Raw genomic sequence first — 24,977 nt, 5'->3', positions numbered from 1 at the left:
GCGTTCCAGACATTCACCACCCTCTGTGTAAAAATACTTGCCTCGCACATCTCCTCTAAACTTTTCCCCATGCATCTTAAACCTATGTCCCCTAGTACTTGAACTTTCTACCCTAGGAAAGAGCATCTGACTATCCACTCTGTCCATGCCACTCATAATCTTGTAAACCTCTATCAGGTCACCCCTCAACCTCCGTCGTTCCAGTGAGAACAAACCGAATTTATCCAACCTCTAAGGTCCCTTTGTTCCAAAGACTTCCTAGTGTCCTGCCATTCATTGAATACTTCCTTGTCAAATTACTCCTTCTAAAGTGTATCACCTCACACTTTTCAGGGTTAAATTCTATCTGCCACCTATCTGTCCAGTTGACCATTCCGTCTGTATCTTCTTGTCACCCAAGACACTCAGCCTCACTATTAACTACCAGACCAATATTTGTGTCATCTGCAAACTTACCAATCCTACTCCCCACATAGTCATCTATGTCATTTATATGAATGACGAATAATAAGGGACCAGCGCAGATCCTTGTGGTACCCCTCTGGACACTGGCTTCCAGTCACTAAAGCAGCCTCCTGTCATCATCCTCTGTCTCCTACAACTGAGCCAATTTTGAATCCACTTTATCAAATTACCCTGTATCCCACTTGTATTTGCCTTATTTACAAGTCTCCCATGTGGGACCTTGCCAAAGGCTTTGCTGAAATCCATATAAACTACATCGATTGCACTACCCTTATCTACACACCTGGTCACCTCTTCACAAAATTCAATCAAATTTGTTAGGCATGACCTCCCTCTGACGAAGCCATGCTGATTATCCCTGATTAAGCCTTGTCACTCCAAGTGGAGATAAACGCTCTCCTTCAGAATTTTTTCCAATGTTTCCCTGCCACTGACATGAAACTCACTGGTCTGTTGTTCCCTGGTTTATCTCTAAAGCCCTTTTTAAATAATGGAACCACCTTAGCTGTTCTCCAGTGCCAGACCCCTGTGGCCAGAGAGGAATTAAGCCTTTCTTCATTAATTAATCCCCAAAACTGGGGATCATCCTGGTCATTCTTCTCTGAATCCTTACTGATGGATCTTTATGTTTTCTGAGATGTGGTGAGCAAAAATTTACAGAACATTCCAGAATCGGTCCCATCGATGGCAAAGTCAGAGGTGATCTCGACACTAATAGACTTGTCAAGAATAATTTTTGTGGAAGGATCCAAACTTTTTCCCATTATATATTAATTTTTAAAACTATTTCGATGGATTTTCAATTTATAAATTTCTTTTCAAATTAGTGACTCTCCTATGATGTTGTTCATGATCAAATGACATGTTAGTTTATAAATATCGGAGTGTTACACAGGCAGTTTCAATTGTGTGGTCAGCATGAAGGAATGGCACTTGTAAAAGCCCACCTGGCTCACTCATATCCTTGAGAAAAAGAAACTTGTCTTCTTTATCAAGTCTAGCCTATATGTGACTCCAAACACACAGCAATATGCCAGACACCAATTGCCAATTTCATAATAACGTACATTGTATATGCCCAATATACTATAGTTGAAAAGTTTGCACTGCTTTACCACTTATGATCAAACATCATAATCAGTTTGAAAACCATTTTTCTTATGTTGTATGACCATCTTGCTCAGTTCCTGCACCATAAGCCTAAGGTCATAAGAAATATGAGCAGAAGTATATCATATGGCCCATTGAGCTTGCTCTGCCATTCAATATGATTATGGGTGATCTTCGCCATCAACTCCATTTTCCCACCTGCTCCCCATATTTCTTAATTCCCTGATACCAAAAATATTTCTATCCTAGTCTTAAATGTATTCAATGATGGAACATCCATAACCTTCTTGCATACAGAATTCCAAAAATTCCCCCACAAAAATTATTCTTGACAAGTCTGTTAGTGTTTAGATCACCTCTGACTTTGCCATCGATGGGACCGATTCTGGAATGTTCTGTAAGTTTTTGCTCACCACATCTCAGAAAAGATAAAGATCCATCTGCCAACCATTTGCCCATTCACTCATCTTGTCCAAATCACACTGAAACATCTCTGGATCCTCCTCACAGCTCACCTTCTCTCCCAGCTTTATGTCATCTGCAAATTTGGAGATATTACATTTATTTTCCTCATCTAAATCATCAATATACATTGTGAATAGGAGGGGTCCTAGCACTGATCCCTGCTGTATGAACTAGTCACTGCCTGCCACTTGAAAAAAGACCTGTTTATTTCTACTCTTTGTTTTCTGCTGCCAACCAGTTTTCTATCCATCTCAACAAACTACCCCAATCCCATGCGCTTTAATTTTGTATGCTAATCTTTTATGTGGGACCTTGCCAAAAGCCATCTGAAAGTCCAAATAAACTGTATCCATTGGCTCCCCCTCACAAATTCTTTAAGTCACATCCTTGAAGAATTCCAGTAGATTTGTCAAGCATGATTTCCCTTTTATAAAAACATGCTTACTCTGTCCATTCCTGCCAATGTTTTCCAAGTGCTCTGCTATTAAATCTATTATAATGGACTCTAGAATTTTCACCACTATCGATGTCAGGCTAACCAGTCTATGTCCCTGTTTTTTTTCTCTAACTCCTTTTTAAATAGTGGGGTTACATTAACTACCCTCTAATCTGGAACAACTGTTCCAGAGGCTATAAAGTCTTGGAAAATGAGCACCATTTGATCCACCATTTCTCAGGTCACCTCCGTAAATACTATGGGATGGAGATTCATAGAATCATAGAATCCCTACAGTGCAGAAGGAGGCCATTTGGGTCATCGAGCCTGCACCGACCACAACCCCAACCAGGTCCTAGCCCTGTAACTCCATTTACCTTGCTAGTCTCTCAGGACACTAAGTGTCAATTTAACATGGCCAATCGACCTAACCCGCACATCTTTGGACAGTGGAAGGAAACCGGAGCACCCGGAGGAAACCCGCACAGACACGGGGAAAACATGCAAACTCCACACCCCAACCGTGACCTGAGTTGGGAATTGAACCCAGGTCCCTCGCGCTGTGAGGCAGCAGTGCTAACCACTGTGCCACCATGCCACCCTGGGAATTATCAGCCTTCAATCCCATCAATTTCCTCAAAACCATTTCTCTACTTAAACGGATTTCCTTCAGTTCCTCCCTCTCACTAAACCCTGTGTTCCACAATACTTCTGGCACGTTACTTGTGTCCTCCTTTGTGAAGACAGAACCAAAGTGTGTATTCAGTTGGTCAGCCATTTCATTATTCCGCATTATAAATTTTCCTATTTCTGTAAGATACCTACATTAGGCACCAAGTTAAGCCTTACTAGCATGAGGAGACACCAGGTGAGTGAGGTTAGGAAGATTGTGAGAATGGGAGAGTGTGAGGGATGGAGAAGGAAAAAATGTGAGGGTGTGGGGGAACTGGGGGAGGAAAGTGTGAGGGGGACTCCAACAACAGGAAAAATAAGTTGTAAATTCACATGATATAATCGGCAAAATGTGATGCAATATCTCAATTTGATTTCTGTGTGTTTGGTATTCAGACTCCCACCCTCATTAAAGTCGCTTGTTCAATCAATTTAGATGGGGAAAGAAAACTTGACATTGAATATTAAATTACCCTTCTGTGTGACTACAATAATGTAAGGCTGGTTTCTGGCTATAGCCCCAGAGGCTATACTTTAGCATACAAATACTATTATACCTGAATCTCTCTTCACAATTTATTTGTTTTGCCAGAAGGATCCTCAGAATGAATGCTGCAATCTCACATATCACTCATGTTGGGCTGCAGATCTCTGATCTTTTCTTAAGTGAATTACTCCAATCTGAAACTATGAATCACCATCAGTGCCTCTGCACACCATTCTGATTTTTTACAACTTGTATTTTCTTAGAACTGTCCACTCATCCTCCTTCCTGAATCCCCATGATGTCTAAATGAAGACTCATTGTAGTGACTCCTACTTCAATCAATTCTGCCCCAGGATTGTTAAACTGTAAAGCCTCCATCTACCCTTCCCCTTGTAACAATTTGTAGATTTTTAAGACCTGTCTTGACTTCTTAATTCACTTCAACTTTTTAACAGCCTTCTCTGTGTTATGCAGCACAACCTTTGACTTTAGGGTTCACAATGCCAAAGTGGGGCACTGTTGCAAAACAAACCCTTCCACAGGAAACTCTGGCTGGAAAAATCCTCCTGCAGTTTTACCAATCGGCCATTGCAATTTGGCAGAAATCTTGTTCCTATATCTGGGCTTTTTTGCCAATGTTACGATGGTTGATCTGGATAAACCATCCCCTTCCTTTACCACCTTGAAGAAATCCAACACATTTTATCTTTCACATGACAGTACTGTTTTGACTGTGATTAGGAAAGCAATTCACACCTCTTGTGAAGATGTTAGGAAGCAATTTTGAAGGACTGATTCTGTAAAGGGTCAGTGAGTTTAGATGGCGAGAGTGTAGTGCAGAATAATGATGAGAGCACAGGTTGAATCCCTGCACCAGCTGTGATAGTTCTTCCAGCCTGCCCCCTTGTCTTGTGCCATAGTTGATATTACAGCTTGAACGCTGATTAGCAACCGTCAGACAATGAGGACCCTACACAGAGAGAGAAAAAGATGATGGCTAATGGGCAACATTAATTCAAGCACTTCTGTTGCATCACTTCCAATTCATATTTCATGCTTCCTTTTATTTGTTTATGGGATGTGGGTGGTGCTGGCTCAGCCAGTATTTATTTCCCATCCCTAGCTGCCCTGAGAAGGTGGCGATGAGCTACTTTCTTGAACTGCTGCAGTCCCCGTGGTGTAGGTGCACACAAAGTGCTAGTGCGAGGAGGTTCCAGAATGTTGTCCCAGTGACAGTGAATGAATGGTGATGTAGTTCCTAGTTAGGATGGTGTGTGATTTGAAAGGGAACTTGCAGGTGGTGGCATTCCCTTGCAACTGCTGGTTTTGCCCCATAAATTGATAAACGTCGTGGGTTTGGAAGGTGCTGGAGCACCAAAGAGCCTTTGCGAGTTGCCGTAGTGCATCTGGTAGATGGTACACACTGCTGCCACTGTTCATTGGCCTGAATGTTTAAGGTACAGGATGGGGAGATGTTCCAGCTGGTGGCTTTGTCTTAGACAGCAATTCTTGAGTTTTGTTAGAGCTGCACTTATCCAGGCAACTGGAGGGTATTCCAAGACTTGCATAATGAGGGGCATAGATCAGCTAGATAGTCAATATCTTTTCCCAAAGGTAGGGGAGTCTAAAACTAGAGGGCAAAAGTTTAAGGTGAGAGGGGAGAGATACAAAAGGGTCCAGAGGGGCAATTTTTTCACAGAGGGTGGTGAGTGTCTGGAACAAGCTGCCAGAGGTAGTAGTAGAGGCGGGCATAATTTTGTCTTTTAGAAAGTGTTTAGACAGTTACAAGATGGGTACAGAAGGATATGGGCCAAATGCGGGCAATTGGGACTAGCTTAGGGGTTTAAAAAAAAAAGGGCGGCATAGACAAATTGGGTCGAAGGGCCTGTTTCTATGCTGTAAACCTCTATGACTCTATGACGCTCCTGGCATGTGTCTTGTAATTAGGGAAGGCAGGAGGTGAGTTACACCCTGTTCTTGTTGCCACAATATTTTTCTGGCTGGCTCAATTAAGTTTTTGGGTAATGTCAACCCTCAGGTTAACTATAGGAAGAGACTATAAAGGAGAGACTGGGTAGGCTTGGATTCTTTTTTCTAGAGCAGAAAAGGCTGAGATGGGAAATGATTGAGGTGTATAAGATTATGAGGGTGTGGACAAGGTGAACAGGAAGCAGCTGTTCCCCTTGGTTGAGGAGTCCATCATGAAGGGGCATAGTTTTAGGGCGAGGGGCAGGAGATTCAGAGGGGATTTGAGAAAAACTTTCAATCAGAGGAAAGTGAGAATTTGGAATGCACTGCCTGGGAAGGTAATGGAGGCCAGAAACGTTACAACCTTTAAAATGCATTTGGATAAGTATTTGAAATATCATAACATTCAAGAATAAGTGCTGGAAAATTGAATCACTGCGACTTTAGTGGTAGTATTGTCAGTGCAGACTCGATGGACCAAAGGGCCTTTTCTGTGCTGGACGACTCTATTACTCTAAGTTGTTGATGTGTGGAGAATCAGCAATAGTAATTTCATTGACTGTCAAGAGGAAATGTTAAGATTGTCTCTTATTGGAGATGTCGTTGTCTGGCTCTTTTGTTGTGCAAATGTTAATTGCCATTTACCAGCCCAGACCTGGATGTTATCCAGGTCCTGCTGCATATAGGCATGGTCTGCTTCAGTCTCTGTGAAGTTGAATGATACATGTATTATTGTGTGTTTGTGTGGGAATGATGACACAGGAGATAACTTCTACAAATTATTACAAAGTTCCTTAGTTGTCCTTGCATGCCATGCCTGTAGCCTTGCGGCAGAGACTTCCAGCGCCCTCCCACACATCGCTAATCACTACCGGTGCACAGATCATATGGCAATATGTAAATCGATGCACATTCTGCTTCTTCCCCATTTTAGTTGGGACAATCTGTAACTACATGCAAAGAACAGTACTGAAATGGCAGTAAAATAATCAATGGAGGACTTAATTTCACAGAGCATAACTGGTGCAAAGCCCAATAGTGTTCCCCCTCCACCCCCACCCCCTCCCCTTTTAGAAACATCACTTGTATATATTTAGGTTGGTACATATTCCTACTACTCAGCTGCCCCGATTGTGTAGTCACATACGTTGCTGTGCCTGGGAGGCAGCCAGATTATTGACTACATGGTGGAGAGCACCAGGCAAGCCAATGGTGTGCATTGTGGCTATAGGGTTTGTTGCATTGGTAGCAAGAAGGGCCTCCGTCTCAGCTGGTGTGGAAGGTATGGATTGCAGACTTGGTGTGTCAGTCTCTGTAGCACTTAGCGGGGTTAGTTCAGATGCCTGAAACAGATGATGGCAGTTCTTGACACACATGACGCCATCTGAGTGAACATAGAACATAGAACATTACAGCGCAGTACAGGCCCTTCGGCCCTCAATGTTGCGCCGACCAGTGAAACCAATCTAAAGCCCCTCTAATCTACACTATTCCAATATCATCCATATGTTTATCCAATAACCATTTGAATGCTCTTAATGTTGACAAGTCCATTACTGCTGCAGGCAGGGCATTCCACGCCCTTACTACTCTTTGAGTAAAGAACCTACCTCTAACATCTGTCCTATATCTCTCACCCCTCAATTTAAAGCTATGTCCCCTCATGTTAGCCATCACCATCCGAGGAAAAAGGCTCTCACTATCCACCCTATCTAATCCTCTGATCATCTTGTATGCCTCTATTAAGTCACCTCTTAACCTTCTTCTCTCTAACGAAAACAACCTCAAGTCCCTCAGCCTTTCCTCATATGATTTTCCCACCATACCAGGCAACATCCCGGTAAATCTCCTCTGCACCCTTTCCAACACTTCCACATCTTGCCTATAATGCGGCGACCGGAACTGTACGCAATACTCCAAGTGCGGCTGCACCAGAGTTTTGTATAGTTGCAGCATGACCCCCTGGCTCCGAAACTCAATCCCTCTACCAATAAAAGCTAACACACCGTACGCCTTCTTAACAACCCTATCAACCTGGGTGCCAACTTTCAGGGATCTATGCACATGGACACCCAGATCCCTCTATTCATCCACACTACCAAGTATCTTACCATTAGCACAGTACTCTGTATTCCTGTTACTCCTTCCAAAGTGAATCACCTCACACTTTTCCGCGTTAAACTCCATTTGCCACCTCTCAGCCCAGCTCTGCAGCTTATCTATGTCCCTCTGTAACCTGCCACTTCCCTCCGCACTGTCTACAACTCCACCGACTTTAGTATCATCCGCAAATTTACTAATCTATCCTTCTACGCCCTCATCCAGGTTATTAATAAAAATGACAAACAGCAGTGGCCCCAAAACAGATCCTTGCAGTACACCACTAGTAACTGAACTCCAGGATGGATATTTCCCATCAACCACCACCCTCTGTTTTCTTACAGCTAGCCAATTCCTGATCCAAACCACTAAATCACCCTCAATCCCATGTGTCCGTATTTTCTGCAAAAGCTTACCATGGGGAACCTTATCAAATGCTTTGCTGAAATCCATATACACCACATCAACCGCTTTACCCTCATCCACCTCTTTGGTCACCTTCTCAAAGAACTCAATAAGGTTTGTGAGGCACGACCTACCCTTCACAAAACCGTGCTGACTATCCCGAATCAAATTATTCCTTTCTAGGTGATTATAAATCCTATCTCTTATAATCCTTTCCAAAACTTTGCCCACAACAGAAATAAGGCTCAACGGTCTATAATTACCAGGGTTGTCCCTACTCCATTTCTTGAACAAGGGAACAACATTTGCTATCCTCCAGTCTTCTGGCACTGTTCCTGTAGACAATGACGACACAAAGATCAAAGCCAAAGGCTCTGCAATCTCCTCTCTAGCCTCCCAGACAATCCCAGGATAAATCCCATCCGGCCCAGGGGACTTATCTATTTTTATCCTTTCCAGAATTGCTAACACCTCCTCCTTATGAACCTCAATCCCATCCAGACCAACAGCCTGCATCTCAGTACTCCCCTCGACAACACTGTCCCTCTCCTGTGTGAATACCGATGAAAAATATTCATTTATCTCTTCAGACTCCACGCACAACTTCCCACTACTGTCCTTGACTGGCCCTAATCTTACCCTACTCATTCTTTTACTCCTGACATACCTATAGAAAGCTTTAGGGTTTTCCTTGATCCTACCTGCCAAAAATTTCTCATGTCCCCTCCTGGCTCTTCTTAACTCTTTCTTTAGGTCCTTCCTGACTAACTTGTAACTCTCAAGTGCCCTAACTGAGCCTTCACGTCTCATCTTAACATAAGTCTCCTTCTGCCTCTTCAGAAGAGATTCAACCTCCTTAGTAAACCATGGTTCCCTCACACGACTGCTTCCTCCCTGCCTGACAGGTACATATTTATCGAGGATGCGTAGTAGCTGTTCCTTGAACAAGCTCCACATTACAATTGTGCCTATCCCCTGCAGTTTCCTTTCCCAACCTATGCCACCTAAATCTCACCTAATCGCATCATAATTTCCTTTCCCCCAGCTATAACTCTTGCCCTTTGGTATATACCTATCCCTTTCCATTGCTAAGGTAAACGTAATCGAATTGTGGTCACTGTCATCAAAGTGCTCACCTACCTCCAAATCTAACACCTGGCCTGGTTCATTACCCAGTACCAAATCCAATGTGGCCTCGCCTCTTGTTGGTCTATCTACATACTGTGTCAGGAAGCCTTCCTGCACACATTGGACAAAAACTGACCCCTCTAAAGTATTCGAACTATAGCTTTTCCGGTCAATATTTGTAAAGTTAAAGTTCTCCATAACAAGTACCCTGTTACTTTCGCTCCTATCCAGAATCATCTTTGCAATCTTTTCCTCTACATCTCTGGAACTTTTCGGAGGTCTATAAAAAACTCCCAACAGGGTGACCTCTCCTTTCCTGTTTCTAACCTCAGCCCAAACTACCTCAGTAGATGAGTCCTCATCAAATGTCCTTTCTGCCACCGTAATACTGTCCTTGACTAACAATGCCACACCTCCCCCTCTTTTACCACCTTCCCTTCACTTACTGAAACATCTAAACCCTGGGACCTGCAACAACCATTCCTGTCCCTGCTCTATCCATGTCTCCGAGATGGCCACAACATCGAAATCCCAGGTACCAACCCATGCTGCAAGCTCACCCACCTTATTCCGGATGCTCCTGGCGTGGAAGTATACACACTTCAAACCACCTTCCTGCCTGCCAGTACACTCCTGCAACCCTGAAACCTCATCCATGACCTCACTACTCTCAACCTCCTGTACACCGGAGCTACAATTCAGGTACCCACCCCCCTGCTGAATTAGTTTAAACCCTCCCGAAGAGCATTAGCAAATTTCCCGCCCCCCCAAGATATTGGTACCCCTCTGGTTCAGGTGCAGACCATCCTGTTTGTAGAGGTCCCACCTACCCCAGAAAGAGCCTCAATTGTCCAGGTATCTGAAACCCTCCCTCCTGCACCATCCCTGTAACCACGTGTTCAATTGCTCTCTCTCCCTATTCCTCTCCTCACTATTATGTGGCACGGGTAACAAACCAGAGATAACAACTTTGTTTGTTCTAGCCCTAAGCTTCCACCCTAACTCCCTGAATTTCTGCCTTACATCCCCATCCTTTTTCCGACCTATGTCTTGAGTGCCTATGTGAACCACAACTTGGGGCTGGTCCCCCTCCCCCTTAAGGATTTCAAAAACACGATCCGATACAACATGGACTCTGGCTCCTGGGAGGCAACACACCAACCGCGAGTCTCTCTCGTTCCCGCAGAATCTCCTATCCGTCCCTTTAACTATGGAGTCCCCAATGACTAATCCTCTACTCCTCTCCCCCCTTCCCTACTGAGCCACAAGGACAGACTCTGAGCCAGTGACCTGTACATCATGGCTTACCCCTGTTACTTCCCCCCCCCCCCCCCCCACAACAGCATCCAAAAGTGTACTATCCCCAATTTCTACTACATTTCCTTTTTCTCCCCCCACTTGAACGGCTCCCTGTACCCTGGTGCTGTGGTCAGTTTGCTCATCCTCTCTTTCCCTCCCCTTCTGAGCTGCCGGGCCGGACTCTGCGCCGGAGGCACGACCACTGTTGCTTCCCCCAGGTAGGCTCCTCCCCCCAACAGTACTCAAACAGGAGTACTTATTTTTAAGGGGCACAGCCACTAGGGTACTCTCTAGTACCTGACCCTTCCCCTTCCCATTCCTAACCATGACCCACTTGTCTGTCTCCCGTGGCCCCGGTGTGACCATCTGCCTGTAACTCCTATCTATCACCTCCTCATTCTCCCTGACCAGACGAAGGTCATCGAGCTGCAGTTCCAGTTCCCTAACGTGGTCCCTTAGGAGCTGCAGCTCGATGCACCTGGCGCAGATATGGACGTCCGGGAGGCTAGCTGACTCCAGGACCTCCTACATCTGATACTGAGAACAACAAACTGGCCTCACACTCATAATTCCCCCTTTCTTCCAATGACACAGGAAAAACTATCTAAACCTACCCTGCCTCTGCCTGTTTACGCCGAAGCCCGATGAGCCAAAGCCCTTTAGCTCTCACTCTGCTCCCTGCTCACTCCGCTGCCCGCTACAACGCTGCCCGCTGGATAGTGCGGCCTGCTTTTAAACCCCCCGCGCGCTTAAAAAAAAACAAATTTTCTTCCCAGGTCACCCCGCGCCTGGCCTACTTCCGCTTTTCCCTTAAAGTTAGTAACAAAGAAACCCCACGAAAAGGTAAGTAATAAAAGTCGATCCCTTACCCTTTGTATTGTGGCCATGTTGCTGTTAGCTTGGGAGGAATGATTGTGCACAACAGCCGGTTTGTCATAGCCACACATAGTTTGCATTCTGACTCTTTGGCCTGAAATGTGCGGGCGCTTTGGTCGTATAATCTCTTTCCTCTTTGTTGCCATTTCTTAAGGGCTTCCTGTACATTTGTTTCTACTCTAGGCAACGACAGGGTTTTGGCAACAGGGATTATAGTTCTGGTGCATCTGGAGAACATTCTCTGTGTTGTTGAGGGGAGACCTTCCCTTGGCAGGTTGCACAGACTGAGCAATGTGGCATAAAAGTCTAAGTTGTCATGTAAGTATTTTTCGAGGAGGTGCTTTGCTGAACATACTGCATGCTCCACCAAACCATTTGATTATGGATAAAGAGGGAATATGTGTAACATGTGTGCAAAGTCCTTAAGCTCCCTACACACAAATAGCCTGGCATTATGTGTCATTAGCCATTGTGGAAAGCCATACAAGGCAAAGTGTCTCTTCAGTTTCTGAATTCCTGGAGTGCTCTTCATGTTAGTTAAGCAATCAACTTCAAACCACCTGAGAATGAATGAGCGAAGACCAGATTCCATCTCCCAGTCAAGTCTAATATATCTGCTACAGTGAGTAACCATGAAAGGTCTGGGATCTCATGAAGGTGCAGTAGTTCTTTGATTTTATGAGGCCTAAGTGCACTGCATGATGCACAGCTGGACACCTCCCTCTCTATGTCACCATACATTGACAGCCAGTACATTTCTTTTGCCCTATGCTTTGACGCTGCAACTCCCGGATGCACTTGGTGAAGCTGCTGAGGGTAGTATTCCTGCAAAGAGTGAGGGATTACAAACCTCTGGTATGCAGTATCAGTCCACCTTGTATGGCTAATTCATCTCTCATGGCGTAAAAAGTGCACAGCTCATGGGGAAACTCCTTTGCCATTAGAGGCCATCCTTTCACGATGATGTCGTGGAGTTGCTTGCATGTGTGATCCTCTTGCAAAACAGCTTTGAATTCATCAGTTCTGTGCGATGACAGCACTTGGATTGTCATAATGTTGATGTTCTCCTCACAGTCAGCATGCTCAGTGGTGGGTAGGTGATCCTGGAAAGGGCCAGGATTGAGCATCATTTGCTGTGGGTGTGGTGTTGGCGTATGGAGGGACTTTTTGAGAATGGCAATGAGTGGCTGTTGGCAAGGCAATTCCAATGGCGGCAAGACGGCCATGAATTAAATGATGAAATTTCTAAAGACAAGTGTGAGGAGTTGTGGGCATAATGATTTTCAGTGTCACTGAGGGCCCTTGATGTAAAAGGAACTGGTCTGCTGTTCTGGATGCACAATGCTCAAGCCCTGCTGAGACACATCTGTTGCTAACACATCCTGGTGGAGATGTTGGTGCAGGTGTGCAGCCACTTCATTGGAATAAGGAGTTGTCATGCCAAGGGAACACTGCAGCGCATGTTTGTCATCAGAAGCGGACATTGACTGTATAGTCTTTCTCTTGCCTGGGTCTGGCTTCACACCATCGGCAGTGAACAAGTGGCCCATGTAGGTGACCTCACTGACACTGAATTTACATTTGGCATAGTTGACCTTCAAATGTATGGTTCTGATTCTGTTGGGGACCAAACACAGATGCTCATCATGCTCCTACTTTGTATGCCCCCAAATTAGGATGTCATCAACAATGATATCACAAGTGTCCTGCAAAGAGCTGTTCCATGGACCTTTGTAAGATTTGACTCCCAGTGGAAATACCATAGGACATGCATTGGAATCTGTATCAGCCTACTGGAGGCATGAATGTTGTATGCTTGGAGGATTCTTCTTCAAGTAGGATTTGCAAAATTAGATTTGCATTCAAGGTGCTGAAATCTTGACATTAGGCTTGTCTGCTATGACCTGTTCAATCTTCTTCATTGGATGGTGATCTCTCAGAAGTGCTTTGTTATGGTGAACTAGGTCAATACAGGTTCCGACTTTGGTGTCTTTCTTCACTACAGCTACCATTGCGGAGACCCATTCCTTTTCAAACTTTTTCCAGTTGTGTGTGATGATCTCAACAAAAATGAGTGGGTCGACGCACAGGAGTCCCAGTACCATCTAAGCCAGCTCCTGACAACAAAGAACAAGAACAAAGAACAATACAGCACAGGAACAGGCCCTTCGGCCCTCCAAGCCCGCGCCGCTCCCCGGTCCAGGATTGAATCCTGAATCCAGGATCCCCGCCCCAATTTTCCAGCCTATCTACATACCAATATCCTATCCACCGAGCTGTCCCTCACAGCTACGATGCTTTGTTCATCACAACCTATTAACTCACCCCCACCCCCCCATTCCAGACCATGTGATCTCCAGGGAGAGGCGAAAACCCAGAGTGAAAACCCCAGGGCCAATATGGGGAAAAAAAATCTGGGAAATTCCTCTCCGACCCCCTGAGGCGATCGAAACGAGTCCAGGAGATCACAATGGCCCTGATCGGAAAATGCTTCCCAACCCTAGTCATTTCCACTTCCACGAACACCATATGAATTCCCTGCCCCCGAGACAGGTTCCCAACTATCCGCAGTCTCGCTCTGTACTGGCACCAGCAAGATGATCATAGAATGAAGCCTTGAAACGAGAAACAAGGAACAATTAGCCCGCGCCGCTCCCTGGTCCAAACTAAACCACTCTTTTGTATCCCTCCATTCCCACTCCGTTCATATAGCTGTCTAGATAAGTCTTAAACGTTCCCAGTGACAGCATGCATTATTGTGTGATTGTGCAGGAATGATGGCACAGGCGATAACTTCAACAATCTATAACAAAGATTCTTGACTGCTTTTACATGCCATGCCTGTAACCAAATGGCAGGGACTTCCAGTACCCTCCTCCACATTACCCATCATTACTGGTGTACAGGTCATATGGTAATATGGGAACGAATGTACATTCTACAGTACTGAACATGGTGCATTCATCAATGAACATCCCCATTTCTGACCTTACAATAGAGAGAAGATCAGGGGTGAAGCAGATGAAGCTGGTTAGGATTGGAAAAATGATGTCCTAGAGTGAGATGATTGCATCCACCTTCCTTTGTGCTAGGTATGACTCCAACCAGTGGACAATTATCCCTCTGATTCTCATGGAGTTTAATTTTGCCAGGGTTCCTGATGCCACACTCAGTCAAATGCTGTCTTGATGTCAAAGGCTGTCACTCTCACTTCACCTCTGGAGTTCAGCTCTTTTGTCCATATTTGGACCAACACTGTAATGAGGAGCTGAGTTACCCTGGAGGAACCCAAGCTGACTGTGATTGAGCAGGTTACTAATGAGTAATATTTGATAGCACTGTCAACAACACCTTCCATCACTTTGCTGATTGTCAAGAGTAAACTCACAGGCTGGTAATTGGTCAGGTTGAATTTGTTCTGCTTTTTGTGGACAGGGCACACTTTCCACATTGTTGGTTAGATGCTAGTGTTGGGGCTGTAGTGGAACAGCTAGGCTAGTTCGGGAGCACAAGTCTTTAGTACTACAGCTGGAATGTTGTCAGGGTCTTTGCTGTTTCCAGTGCCTTCAGTCATTTCTTGATACCATATTGAGTGAATCAATTGTCTGAACACTGACAACAGTGATATTAGGGACAAAAAGAGGAGGCCAAGATGTATCATCCACTCGGCACTTCTGCCTAAAGAAGTTTGAGAATCCTTCAGCCTTGTCTTTTGCATTGATGGTGTAAGGGGAAAAACGTAAGGAAAGCACACTTTAAAATAACTGCCTGGCACATAAAGAGTTAACTGGGAAAGGAACCATAAAACAGACACCAGCTTCCACTTAGACAAAGATCACTTGAAATCAAACCCAACAGACAAGCCATTTAGAATCACAGACAGTGATTTAAAGTTAACAAACACCTCACGAAGCCAGCCAAGGATCGAGACATCTTTTAGATAAGGGAAAAAACCCGAGACAAAGGGAATAGATTAGTCATAGGAAGAGCGGGAAAATATGAATGCAGGAAAACCGATTAGCACCTGAATGAGCCGAAACCAACCATTGATAGCCACAGACATAGGAAATGTACCCATTCATAAGAACAATACTATGTTAAATGTTTGTATCTGTTTGTATCTGCCTATAACGATGTGATAATGTTCAAATCTCTGGTCCATCTATTGTGTAAAGAGTATAAAGATGGACTGTTCCTGTCATTTTACTGAGAGAAGGTTTGCGACAGACTTGTGCCTTGTCTCCACGGAGCTCCGTTGAATAAACTGTATTTTGGAATCTTGAGATCTGACTACTAGTGGATTTTTCCCACAACAATGGGCTTCCCCATCATTGAAGATTGGGAGATTTGTGAATCTGGTTCATCATTTAATTGTCCGGCACTATTCATGACTGGATGTGGCAGGACTCTTGAGCTTTGATCTCATCTGTTAGGTGTGGAATTGTTCAGCTCTAGTACTACTCGGGGCAGGGTGCCTAAGGTAAGAGGGTAAGATTAGAGGGTAAGGAGGCAGGTCAGGTAAAAGGGTAAGGGGTGGGGTGGGAAAGGTAGAGGGTAAGAAGGTAGCATGAGTGAGTGATAGTGTGGTTGAAATAAGTGGGTAAGGGCATAAGTGGCAAGTGGGTAGGGTGGCAGGTTAATAGGGTAGCAAGTAGGTGAGATGCATAGGTGGGTGGGGTAAGAGTGGACGAGTAGGTACATGGGTCAGGAGTTGTAGGGTTGGTCAAGTCAGAAGAGGTAGTCACATTGGGTCAGAGGGAGTCAGAGGACAGGGGGTTGATGGATTGGGGTAGTTAGGAGAGGTTAGGGTGGTAGTTGTGGGGGAGGGAAGGGAAGTCAGAAGGGTAGTCAGAGTGGTGAGTGTATTATGGGGAGGTGTGTATGCCAGTTCTCTAGCTATCCATGGGTTAGGTTAGGATTTTTGTATCTAACATTTCTTGGGTAACTATCCAGGTAAGTAAATCGGAACTATCCGAAGTCTCTGACTCTAACTCAGACTTGGAGATTTTGTCTGACTATCCAGGAAGCAGGGAATTGCCCTTCGGAAGTTCAAACTTCCCATGGAGTCATTTGTATTGGGATTTTGGTAGCGCAACTTGAAGAGTAAGTCTGGTCTTCGACCATCTGGAGACCAGAGGATCTGGACCAATAGTGAGTGTAGAATGAGTGAAAAACAGCAGGAGGGAGATGAGATTGAAACAATTGTGGAAGACTAACTTTCAACCAGTCTGAGTTAGCACCGGAGGCAAACACATATCGTAAAAAGTGCCCAATCGAGACCGCTGTGAGAAACTTTATAAACTGACTCCTCGGTGTTTTTAATGTTCAATAGAAGGTGGACAATCTCACCGGCACTTTCTACAGTTTAATTAATAACAGCAGATATTTTAAATATAAAAATATTATGCACAAACAAACCCGATTTCGAGCAAAATCAACTCAATTACTGCGAGAGCCACAATACAAGCCCCACAAACTCCCTCAGTCACAACTCGCTGATCATTTCAAAGCTTTTCTTGTTCTTTCCAAGTCTGCTTTGGCCCGAAATCACAGCAGCCAGTGCGGTGTTTGTAACTACTGACCTCAGTGTGATCAATAACCGTATGTGGAACTGGAAAATGTGTCACCGAAGGAGCTGATGGTGGTTGCTGCAGCTGGCACAGCTATCAGAGCTAAAAGCAAAGTCATGTCACATCTTTCCCTCTGCCAGCTCACCTTCTCAGTAAGTGGTTCATAACTTCCTCAAAGAGGCAATCAGTAGAAGATTACCACTCTGTACCGACTTACCTGCACTAAGATTCTTAAGTGCCTGTCTTGCCCTCCTTCTTGCCTCAGAGCAGCTGTGATTCAAGCAGTGCAGCGGGTCCCCGGCTCCAGCTGCTAAGTGCAAAAGTAGTGAAGTGAAAGAGGACAGGCATAATTTTCCCAAAAAGATTCTAAGTGCCCAACAGATGGTAAAATGGGAGGTTTTCCCACCCGTTTTTTTGGACAAACTTAGTTAAATTAATTTACGATTCTCTGAGTGACACAGAGGTTGTCAGGCGATTCATGCTGGTGGGGGGAGGGGTGCGGGACAGGCCTAATCCCGCTCAGGAGGCTGGCATCAGACTGCCAAGGGAGCTACTGCGCATGCACCGATCTACCCGGTTGACATGCCCCCCCCCCCCCCCGCCTTTCCCACCATTGCCTACCCTGATCCCCACCCCCCACACACGATTACCAGCCCCAACCTCTGATATCCGGCCGCACCACTAGCCCCCAACCCCAATGCAGAGTTCCCCTCATACCTCCCCCCTGGTCTGGCTCTGCCCCCTCAGGCACTGCCCCCTCAGGCCTCACTCCCTTGGCACTGCCTGGTGGGCATTGCCAGTGTGCCAGGCGAGCAGTATCATAGAACTATAGAATCATAGAATCCTACAATGCAGAAGGAGACCATTCGGTCCATTGAATCAGCACTGACCACAATCCCACCCAGGCCCTATCCCCATAACGCCATGCACGTATCCTAGCTAGTCCCCCTGACAATAAGGGGCAATTTAACATGGCCAATCCACCTAACCTGCACATCTTTGGACTGTGGGAGGAAACCAGAGCATCCGGAGGAAACCCACGCAGACACGGGGAGAACATGCAAACCCCATGCAGTCAGTGACCCAAGGGAATCGAACCCGGGTCCCTTGCGCTGTGAGTGCTGACCACTGTGCCACCGTGCGGCAGTTCCCCCTCCTCCCCCCCCCCCTCCCCCCTCTGAATTGGATTTGATTTGATTGAATTGGAAAAGTATTTTTAAAAAAAGAAACATTAGTGAGCCCAGGCAATACCATCCCAGGCTCGCTAAATAGATTTAAATGAGGCAATGAATCTTGTAATCAGCCTCGTGCTGTTCTCTGGCCAAGGCTGATTACATCAGAAAAAATGGCCCGGGAAGATCGCGACCGGCTGGATGCCGTTTGCGATTCCCGTTTTTGGCCTCCTGCTTAAATTTCCCACCCCGCAACGTTACTTGACCAGCATAGCAGGGTGGGAAGATTGCGCCCGACATGTCCCATTTTCTACACCACTGGCTGCCATAGGCAGAATAGTTTAAATGTCCCATTGGAAATAATAGGCCAGGGAGAACGTTAAGTGTCTGAGATCCGTGAATGAGATATAGGGAGCGGTTGTTCGGACATCAGGAGTGGGGCGCTGGAAAGAATCAGATATTGTGGGGGTGGTGATGGTCAGGGGGCTGGGAAGGGGGTGGGTGGTTGGGGCTGGTTAGTTCTGGGGGAGGGAGTTGTAAATGGGATTGGGTTGGTGGGGCGGCTGTGGGCCAGGGACAGGGAGGGCTGGGGATCAGGTCCGGGGTTTCAGGTTGTGGGAGTTGGGAATCCCATGAGGTTGGGGATTACCGGGGGGGGGGGGGGGGGGGCGGTTGTTGGTGGTGTCCATGCGGGGTTCAGTCTGGGTATTTAAAATAGTTATGCTAACGTTAGCCGTGCTTTTATTTCTTAGAGTTCCTTCAGAGTAACTATCACGGGCAGAGCCATCTGAAGTTAGCGATTTTAAATTGCTTTATTGGATGGTTTTCAACCCAGTGCAATTGTTCAGGGGAACTTAGCGCTTCAGGACAATTTCTGAGTAGATCCTTACCTGGGAATTTCCATGGAAGTTAACCATGGTTAATCTGGGGTATTAATTACCTCAAACACTTCGAGGGTGTGGGAAAGTAAAGAGTTCTTGGCCGCGCTGAGGGTGAAGAATAAGTTCACCATGGCTCTGCCGTTTTTCTCCTCAAAGATCTCCCCAGGATCCACCGACTCAGCAGCAGTGGCAGCGGCTGCAGATTCCCGTTCCTCGCAAGCATCTTCAATCAGCGACTGTCTGGGCCCAACAAAAACGGGGGACTGTCAAACACGAAACAAACATAGAAACAGGGTCAGGTTGGAGACAGCTGAGGTCCCAGCATATAGGGGTATGTCTAAATCAATCAGAGACCGGAGACAGGACCAGGTTCAGAGCACGAGAGACAGAAGGGAGAGGATCGGCTAAAAAATATGAGGGGATCAGAGAAAAAGAGGAATTAGAAAGAGAACCAAAGAGAAGAATCAAGAGTGAGAATGAAATAGAGAGAAATAAGAGAGAGAGGAAAACTACAGAGAGAAATGAAAGGAAGTCCCAGAAAGAGAGAAATGACTTGTGAGATAGAATCATAGAATCTCTATAGTGCACAAGGAAGTCATTCGGCCCGTCGAGTTTGCACCGACCACAATCCCACCCAGGCCCTATTCCCGTAACCCCACATATTTACCCTGCTAATTCCCTGACACTAGAGTCAATTTATCATGACCAGTCAACCTAAGATCAAAGAACAAGAGGAACAGCAGAGAGAGGAATCAGAAAGACTGAGATTAAAGGGTGTCAAGTTAGAAGTTAATAGGAACCAAAGAGACAACAGGCAGAAAGGGAGAGAGGAATTAAAGAAAAAGACAGACTAAGTCAAGGAATAGAAATCAGTGAATTAGAGAGAAAGAATCAGAGAGAGAGAGATTTTAGAGTAAGGAAAAGTGGTCAATGGGGAAGATACTGATCTCAGGGACACAGAGACAGAAACACACACCAAATCAATCCGGAGATTCATGAAAGATGGGAAGGAACAATTGTGTGAGGCAGACGAGAGCGCAGCAATTGAATGAACAGAGGGTGAATCAGATAGACTGACCGGTGTGAAACATGAACTTTGTTTCTCTCTCCATACCAGTTGCCTGACCTGCTGAGTGTTTCCAGCATTTGATGCTTGATTTCAGATTGAGAATCATGTCCCACTGCCTAGTTCAGGGCAACATCCCAGTATCAAAACAATGACCAGGCTTGATCAGCTCCATTGATTTGGCCACATTGTCCACATGCCTGACATGAGAGTCCCAAAACAAGCACTCTACTCTATGCTTTGACATGGCAAGTGAGCCCTGAGAGGGCAGAAAAAATGCTTCAAGAACATCCTCAAAGCTTTCATGAAAAAGTGCAACATCCTCACCAACAGCTGGGAATCCCTGGCCCAAGCCCACCTGAAATGGAGGGAAAGCTTCCGGGAAGGAGCTGAATACCTCGAATTTCATCAGAGGGCAAGCTGAAGCCAAACATTGACAGTGAAAGGAGTGCATGGCAACCTGGGTACCGCACCCACCTGCTCCTCCAACCACTGCCACCTGGGACAAAGACTGTAGATCACGCATTGGACTCTCCAGTCACCTGAGAGCTCATTTTTAGTGTGGAAGTAAGTCATTCTCCGTTCCGAGTAACTGGCTAGTAACAGCCATATGCAACGAAGGAAAAGTGCTGGTTGAAGTCAAACTAAGTGATGATGGTAAGCTTTAGCCAGAGGAGGGGAGGCAAAGCGTTCTCTTTCATTTTGGTTTGTGACCAAAATGAAGTTATGGAATACTTTTTGTACATAATCTTTTACACCAGAGTTACACTTAAGTCTAAGTTCATTTATTAGTGTCACAAGTAGGCTTACATTAACACTGCAGTGAAGTTACTGTGAAAATTTCTAGTCACCACACTCGAGCACCTGTTCAGGTACACTGAGGGAGAATTTAGCCTGGCCAATGCAGCTAACCTGCACTTCTTTCAGACTATGGGAGGAAACCGGAACAAAACCCATGCAGACACGGGGAGAACATGCAGACTCCATACAGACAGTAACCCAAGTAACTGAACCCGGGTCCCTAGCACTGTGAGGCATCAGAGCTAACCACTGTGCCACTGTCCTGTTCCCGAATCACTGAGTGTAGGAATAGGATTAAGAAGTAGTTTAAACACAGACTAAGAGCACATTTAGTCGGCACTAACCAGGACATTGTATATGGGCACTGAGCAATTGGCAATGAGTTGTTCAGCAGCATATCCTTAAAAGGGAGAGAAAATATTTGAATTTGTATTTGAAGTAAGATTGGCAGGTTAGTTGATTTTTACATGTTAATTCCCCAGAAATTTCAATGTCAAGAACTTTCGGTGATCTATTTCCTATTTGAGTATTATTTTGGAATTGCGTTATCTGTTTCGAGGGTTTGACCTGAACTGGACCTGCTGCTAGCAGGCAGCCCGAGTTTATCAATGAAATAAATGGCTGAGGAAGGTGGAGAGGGGAATCTTATCTAACCTGTCTCTGGGGTAGGCTGGGGTAGATGATGGTGGTGGAAGTTGTATCTCCAGAAGCAAAGACGCTCACTCCATTACACAAACAGAAGCTGCTATCTCCCAAAACTATATGAAGAAACAAAACATCACCCCAAAGAGAAAATGTTTTTCATTCAGTTTCCAGTTGGCTCTGTAAGTGTCCAGCTGCTGGACTGACCGCCTGTGCCGAAATAACTCCAAATGTTTGCAACTTGAAATCAACTTCATTAAAATAACACACAGTTAGATTCTAAAAGTTCTAACTTTAGAGTAAGCTCAGCTATGGAGTCATTCTGATTAAAGCCCAATCTATAATCAAGCAGAAAATACAGGAAACTCTCCGGGTCAGACCGAACCTGTGGAGAGACAAACAGAATTAACCTGTCTGGTTGGTGACCTTTCATTAAAAAGATATAATAATTTGGACTTATGCGCAATTTCTTTTGTAACTGCTATTTCCCCCTTGTGATTGGTAAAGAATAGTTCAGATTTCTCATGTCTGTGCTATAATCGGAAGGTTAAAATCACATCGGGGGTTTAACAGCGATGTGAATAGACTCTGCCCTGTCATTTCCCTTGAGGTGCTGTCACGTCCTGTGTGATCCTATGAACCGTGCTGGTGTTTCAGACAGCTCCTTCTCCGGATGGTACCCTTCCCAGAACATCCCATCCACTCTTTTGCCCGTGACTCCTATAGGTGTGGGTTTCCAGGTTGGTGATTTCTATCCAATGAAAATACTTGGCACAGTGGCACAGTGATTAGCACTGCTGCCTCACAGCGCCAGGGACTCGGGTTTGATTCCCAGCTTGGGTCACTATGCGGAGTCTGCATGTTCTCCCTGTGTCTGCATGGATTCCTCCAGGTGCTCTGGTTTTCTCCCACAGTCCAAAAGACGTGCTAGTTAGGTGCTAAATTCTCCCTCAGTGTACCCGAACAGGTGCTGGAGTGTGTCGACTAGGGGATTTTCACCGTAACTTAAATGCACTGTTAAGGTCAGCCTACTTGTGACACTAATGAATAAACTTTAACATGTCAACTCTTAATGGAAGGAACTGAGTGAAAAGTGGGTTCTGTCGACTCAAGGTGAGACTTACAGGTACAGACTCTCATCAATGCGAATTTAACAGGAAGAACTGCCATAAATGATTGGTCTTTTTTTAAAAATAGGAACAAGACGAGATATTTTAACCCTTCGAAGTCATGGCGAATTCTGGAGAAGGTATTTGTTTTTATTAGCTATACCTTGTGGATCAAATCTTTCACCTCTGTCAATGCAGCAAGTGCACACACACGTACACACACACAGGAATATCAGCAAATGCACACAGACTGATTTCAGGATGAGAATAAATGTGATCACTATTAAGAAAAGGACACGGGAGAGTTGCAAGAGGAATCTCACTGTCACCCGCCTCGGCTTGTTTGGAATCCAGTTCGCAAACTGTCTCCCTTGGCTGAGGAGGAGCTGGAAGTGGGCATCATTGAACTTGGCTAACGAGTGACTCAAGCTGCTTCCCCTTCTCTCCTCTTTATGAAGCGGCTGCATCTCTTTCCTTATGTCAACCACTCTCATTTACTTCTCTAACAGCCTATCGCGTTCAGTTCTTGGATTTCCCGAATCTGCCCCCAGCACTCAACCCCCTTTCAAAAAACAAAGAAGCCGATGGGCAGAGTTTCTGACACAAGTTTCCCCATGAGGGTGAGATAGAATTTACAGCCACGGGCCGATCGGTCATCACCCTGCTCCTCCCTCCACACTTTATTTAACCTTATCCTCTATCCCTTATCCCCGCCTGTTATTAGAGTTATTGGAACTATAGAGGGGCTGGGCACAGAGACAGACCATTCGCACTATGGTTTTCAGCAGAGTTCCCCAATATAAGCCACTTTCTTTGCTTTTTCCTTCCTTTGCTTTTTCCACTCGAACCCTGGGTGATTTTCCCTCAAATATTGATCCACTTCTCTTCAGTCTCATTGTTGAATCTTTCTTCATCTGCATTCAAGCAATGCAGTCCAAAGTGGAAAAAAACTGTTTCCTCAAGTTCTTATACCAACCAGTGTAAATCCATCTGGCCCGGTTACATTCTCTCCCCTGACTTTATCAAAACCATTCGTGGTCCAATCCCCCCAGAACCCTCTACCCCACGGAGAACTGCCTCAGCTCCCCCCGCCCAGTCTGAATTCTAGTGCTTGTCCCGCAGGAGACGGGATTCCCGCACCAAGTCAGTGCCTTTGAATGGGGACCATTTAAAGGGGACCCCTTCATTTCACTGAGGTGCTGTGTGCAGGCGGTGGGATGGTGGAGCTGGACAGAGGTCAGTCTGTTCTTGCAGAGAGGAGGCTATAAAACGGGGGCTGTAAATGCCCAGAAAACCAGGCGGCTCTCATTTCATGACCTCCACCGATATCGCTCCTGGACAAGGTGGAGGAAGAATTGCTCCATAATGTCAATGACATTCAGCAATTGCTGCATCTGGTGACTGTCCATTTTATTCTGAGCTTCACTCAACACTCCCCAGGACTTTCTGACGTCTCTGCTTGACAAAATCATCTTCAAACCAAAACAAACATAAAAGACACGATTCAGACCCGCGTAACTTTACAGAATATATCAGTTGTTAAAAAGGGATTTGGAAGGATTAACCAATCAGATTAGCACCTTCTAAAATTCAAATTTTATCGATCAGAAACTCTGAACTAACAGTTATCAAACAAGTTCAAATGCAACAAGATCTGGACAATATCCAGGCTTGAGCTGACAATTGACAAGTAACATTCACGCCACACAAATGCCAGGCAATGACCATCACCGATAAGAGACAATCTAACCACCGCCCCTTGACATTCAGCAGTGTTACCATCACTGAATCACCCACTGTCAACATCCTCTAGGTTACCATTGACCAGAAACTCAACTGGACTCGCCAGATAAACGCAGTGGCTACAAGAGCAGATCAGGGGTTAGGAATACTGTGGTGAGTAACTCATCTCCTGACTCCTCAAAAAGCATGTCCACCATCTACAAGGCACAAGTCATGGGTGTGATGGAATACACCCCACTTGCATGGATGGGTGCAGTTCCAACAACACTGAAGAAACTTAACACCATCCAGGACAAAGCAGGCCACTGGATTGGCACCACATCTACAAATATCCAGTCTCTCCACTACCAACACTCAGCAGCAAGATGCACTGCAGAAGTTCATCAATGATCCTTAGACAGCACCTTCCAAACCTACAATCACTTCCATCTAGAATGTCAAGGGCAGCAGATACATGGGAACACCACCATCTGCAAGTTCCCCTCCAAGCCACTCACCATCCCGACTTGGAAATATATCGCCGTTCTTCACAGTCGCTAGGTCAAACACCTGGACTTTCCTCCCTAATGGTTTTTTTTACAA

At 45.4% G+C, this 24,977-nt stretch overlaps 1 pseudogene; it reads right to left on the bottom strand.

Moving 5' to 3' along the window:
• LOC144499258 (tyrosine 3-monooxygenase-like) overlaps positions 1-23,548 on the bottom strand; it is a 63,067-nt pseudogene extending 39,519 nt beyond the window's left edge.
• Positions 23,549-24,977: the final 1,429 nt, after the last annotated feature.

Source organism: Mustelus asterias, chromosome 9 (assembly GCF_964213995.1).
Source record: "Mustelus asterias chromosome 9, sMusAst1.hap1.1, whole genome shotgun sequence".
In the NCBI taxonomy this organism is placed as follows: domain Eukaryota; kingdom Metazoa; phylum Chordata; class Chondrichthyes; order Carcharhiniformes; family Triakidae; genus Mustelus; species Mustelus asterias.
The sequence above is the reverse complement of the archived record's forward strand: the minus strand, read 5'-3'. Positions and strand labels throughout refer to the sequence as shown.